Source organism: Rutidosis leptorrhynchoides, chromosome 1, assembly GCF_046630445.1.
Source record: "Rutidosis leptorrhynchoides isolate AG116_Rl617_1_P2 chromosome 1, CSIRO_AGI_Rlap_v1, whole genome shotgun sequence".
NCBI lineage: Eukaryota > Viridiplantae > Streptophyta > Magnoliopsida > Asterales > Asteraceae > Rutidosis > Rutidosis leptorrhynchoides.
The window spans coordinates 114,522,443-114,527,609 of record NC_092333.1 but is presented as its reverse complement, the minus strand read 5'-3'; the positions used below and the strand labels follow the sequence as shown (position 1 = coordinate 114,527,609).

General features: G+C 31.3%; 1 long non-coding RNA gene across 3 annotated transcripts; it reads right to left on the bottom strand.

The window, feature by feature from the left end:
- Positions 1-325: 325 nt before the first annotated feature.
- On the bottom strand, positions 326-4,780 carry LOC139864172 (uncharacterized). Of its 3 annotated transcripts, none has more exons than XR_011764470.1 (6): positions 4,575-4,780; positions 3,532-3,749; positions 2,241-3,029; positions 2,092-2,166; positions 713-1,289; positions 326-614 (listed from the first exon to the last, which is right to left on the bottom strand). It is a non-coding gene; the product is annotated as an uncharacterized lncRNA (long non-coding RNA). The 3 variants fall into 3 exon arrangements; XR_011764469.1 differs by having other exon boundaries at positions 2,092-2,402; positions 2,950-3,029; XR_011764468.1 differs by having other exon boundaries at positions 2,092-3,029.
- Between the last annotated feature and the right edge of the window lie 387 nt (positions 4,781-5,167).

Genomic DNA, 5,167 nt, shown 5'->3' with positions numbered 1-5,167 from the left:
ATTATTACCTCTCTAGGAGGGGGTAGGACAAACTTCCCTTATTTAGTTCTTCCTTCTTCCAATAACTACATGGGATAAACTCACCAACCCCTTCACCCTCTGAATCTATCTCTGCTTGCCTTCGATATTCGGTCAAGACTCTACCAATCTTTCTTACAATTTACACATGCTTATAAAGTAATTATAGCACACATGTTGATCTTAATAAAAGCTTCAGAAATAATTGGTTTTGAGTGACCCTATCAGATGTTCATAATCTAATAGGATTTTGCGTCATGAACAGAGAACATAAGAATAATTATTGTCAATGTAATATATACTCCGTATCAACCATTTTTAATAAAGAATCTGACAGGAAAAAGAATATGATAAATGATGATATGTTGATTCAACTCAATAAATGATCCATTTGCACTTATCACTTATACTATTTGGATACAATTTACTTACTTTGGGTATACCTCCTTAACTTGACAAAAATTCTTAACATTCCCATATCATTTCACCATTAGAAATTTAGAACCAATAGACCCACAAGGTTTGCATCCCAATGTATACCACCTTTCATGTGAGATTAGCCTTACAATAACAACTTTAGAGGCACAAAAGGAAACCTACAACAACAACAACAACAACAATCGATCCATCATTTATCTGTTAAAATCATCTAATTAAAAAGATCTAAACATTACATAGACAACTGTCAACACACCTTCGAAATCGAGCGCAGCATTTCAACGGATTTAACATCATATTTTATACTTATGAAGAGCCTTTTCAACTACCATTTCAACCTCAAAATCAAGGCGGTTATCCCTTTTATATTCATGTATTATAAATAGAAGATAGTGACATGAAGTGGGCATACTATATCAAATTGATTATTTTAACCCATCAGTTAAATTGTGAAAATTCGATTTACTCTAAGGTTTTTCTCAATAAGATTCTAAATCATTGTAGTTACAAAATTTTTAATACTGAAATGATGATACTTTTTCATCATAGTTGACGTATTTTTTTTTTTTTTTTGTCAGCCCAACCCAACCAAAAGAAAACAGTGTTACCAGACCTAATTTGAAACATCCTAAGAAAAGAGCACATGTGAAGCATGATGACCATCAGCCTCTTCACAATACTACGAAATTGTCCATCTTTAAGTGACTTTACAAGTAATGCACGAACTTTAGCCATCTCCTTGTACTCTTCTTGAGCTTCTTGCAAAGAAGTTTCCGTTTTGTTACTTTTCAACTTTCCATTCTCTTTGTGTTGTGACACCATGTATTCATACTCTGATATAATGAAGACAATCAACAAAACATTCACATGCATTACACATTTTTGAGTAGAATTATACTAAAATATTAAAACAAAACAAATCAGAATGATAGAATATATTTCATTGTAAGCTATATTTGACCCATTCACTTATATTCTTGAGATACTCCGTCTCCCATTAATTTTAGATACTTTTAATCCAGTTTTTGATAGCTTCCTATAAACAAAAAATTTATAAAGATCCCATTTTTTAACCATAACACTTAACTACGTCTCTTACCTCTGCTTTGCCAAATCACCAAAAGTTATTGATTTTTTAATTTTTCCTTTTTATCTCTATTTGGTGAAAAATTATCTCGAGTGATAGAAGGATGAATGCCCATGTGTACCAACCTGCATTGTATAGCTAAGTCTAGTGGCTAAATCACAAGTGAGTTTCAAATCTTACTCATGGCAATTTGTTGCACCTTACGTTCGAGTTCAAATTAATGTGTCTTTGTATACAGAGTTTGCAAAAAATTGAGTAAAAACTTTAAATGTTTAATAGGAACAGATATATAAGGACGCACGTCTTCATGGTATCAACAACTATTACGAATCATGTGAAAACCCCCATCTAACATGTGAAAATGAAATTAACTTTAGGCAGGACAACTCTTGGCTGAGCATACTTTAACCCTTTATTAGATAAGATTGATCATTTATGACCCATTACCGTACCCATTGACCATACATCCAATTTTCCACCACTACATGAAGCATATACAATATCCCGATATTGATACATATAAAATATAAAACAAATATGAAATTGACCTTAAGCTGCTTCCCAAAGTTTCACACAAAATCGATATGATCAACTTCACTTTCATTCTTCAGCTTTAATATAGCCTACAAAGTAAACAGAAGTTAGTTAAGCAGATAAAAACTATGATCTGATCTTACAGAAATAGTCTAGAAGTGACCATATGAGTTGAATGGTTTGCCAAATGGGGTTGTTGGTACACGGGGTAAGAGCAACTTTTGAAGACGTTATCACTAAAAGGGCTAGCTCTGACTTTCCAGGTAAATCAAGCCTAATAAACCAAAGACTCGGATATTGCAGATAAAAAAATGCCAGGTTTCATCTGCAAACATGATAATCAAGTCATAAAGGCGAATTACACATTTTGCAACCATTTTTTGATCCATGACATGTGTATGCACATCATTTTCTTAAATATGATTAGAAAAGCTTTTTTAAGGACCTTTCTTTATCTAGTATATATGACAGATAAAACAGAACCTTAACCAATGGTTTCAATAAATTGTTGATTATCACTTGTAGTAGTGTAAATCGTAAATTAAATTTTTATTTGATTTCCTAAAATTTGCAGAAGTTCATGAGGCAACAAAAAACCCTGAGATTAGCACAAATTCAATATTAAAGTAAATTCTCTAAAGCTGACCTGATTGTATAACATAAAAAGAATAGAAAGGAAATAAAAATATTCAAATAAACTGATTAGTAACCCAAACAGGGCCTAATTCTCTAAAGAATTATATGAGTGTACTAATATTTTAACATTACTGTCACCATCACCTTGAATAAATTGGTGTTAAAAAGAGAAGACATAAAAGAGAAGGGATTTGTAAGACAAGAGTTAAGTAAATGTAACTAAAGAGCTCACTGACTGTGGTGCATAGCAAAGCTTGAGAAAATACTTGTCACAGGCCCCAAAGCTTTTTGAAAAATTAAGTTCGCGGGTCTTAAGCTAAAATAAAGATTTGAAGTCAAAAAGATAGAAAACAGTAATTAATTAAACAACGGGAGATAGTCACATAGATGACTCAATCATTTTGCTATGTCTATCATATTACCGGGTTATAATTTGACCCAATCAATTTTTCACCTCTCACACATAAGACAGAATATGTGAAAATAAGCTTTTTGTTACATCATTCATCCTTAAATAGTACTGGTAGTCTACTTTGGCTTCAAAAGTAGACCATTAGACAATACAACGTGAAGAAAATATTATCATTGTACATATGTGAAACTAAATATTGACATCAAGATAATCATTTAAGAAGATATATAAACCTGATGGTTATGTTTTAGATGAAAACCTAAATAACAAACCATATCTTCTTATTGTGCTATTACAATATGCGAATTCTAATATGAAGATGTAATTTTAATTTTGAAGATAGTCGTTTGTATTTTGAGAGGAAAATAAGTTTGAAATCTGCAATGACTTATAATAGCATATATACCTGAATCTGGTATGCGATTATTCATAACACAAGGCGCGATTATACAAATAATCGATTGTTAAACACCAACGACGTAATCGATTGAGCGTAGGTGAGCGCAAGCACTTGACCACTTCGCATGCCTTCAACCAAGGCTCTTAACTTTTTTCCTACCATCTCTATGGTGGACTATGGATTAGATCTCGACCAGTGTATTGTAATCCGAATGGTTAGTATGCCTGATAATATGATAAGAAGAATGTAAATAAAAGAAGCACATACCAACATTTTCTTTCACAATATCTAAAGGGTTTTGAGTTTTAAACTTTTATTTTATCTCTAGCGGGCCATGCATATTTCACATATAATGACAGACCTCGTGATTAGTCTTTTACATATTGTGTATCAGTTTACAACAGTACAAAAAATCTTAAAGATCAAATCTTAAATTACAGCAAAAACCATAACCCTACATATTTTCTTGACAATGTGCCCGATTTTGTTAACTGATAATAGGGAGCGCTAAACTTTGATTTTATTTTGTCAAAGACCTTAACACGGACAGAGCAAAGCCTACTTATTTATATCCCTTTGAAGCATTGCACCACTTCAAAAGAACAACTGCAACTAAACCCAATCATACATTCACCCAATTATGATATGATAGAAATATTAGTCTGTTATGCCTTAAACCCAATCATAGATCTTAAAATCCTAACAAAACTCACCACCGACAACTAAAATAACAGTACATGAAACATAATCGTATAGCTACATAACAAATAGATCACATTTAAATTGGTTAGGAATAAAAAAAATGGGTGCATACGATATTGATGACTAAAATTAGGAAATTTACATACTTTTAACCAAATCAAACACAAGAACATCATAAGAACAAATTTTCATATTAAACCCTAATATAAACAATTTAAGATGTATAATGAATAGTTCAAAAGGTAAACATAATAACTAATATTTGCAAGACATGATCAATTCATGATGAATACCTGATTATTAACAAATAACGCAAAAGCTTTATAAATAAAACAAAAAGAACTAACTTGTTCGTTTCAAAACTGATATTGATTCGAGAGAATTTGGAGAAAAAGTTAGGGTTGTTGATAAGAACTGGTCAATCTTGTTGTATTTGATCTACAACCGATTAATCTTCCTGTTAATCATTGAAAACGATCGGATTGGATGTTGTCGATTGAACATGAATTGTTAATCATTGAAAAAGGATCTCGATTGATCGGATTAGTTGTAGTAGTTTATGAATGGCTAACCCTAATTTTTCCTTTTATTTCGCCCAAAAACGATTTTAGGAGGGTAATTTGATAATCAAACATATCATGTAGTTTATTTATGAGGTCATAATGAAGTTTAGAAAAAATGGATGGTCTAGATTAGTGATTAGTAACTTAATGGAAGGCTGGGATTACTTATAGTTACTCAAGATGATCTATTTTTATCTTTATTATTATAATATAAAGAGATAATATGATTTTATAGTATGAGCCATTGAACATATTAGATATAAAAATAAACAAACTCTTGTCAAATTCCAATTCTAATTCTTTTTTACTTCCTTCTATATCACAATGTCTTACGGTTCTATCTTCAATCCTTCATCCTAGGGATGTCAATGGATCAG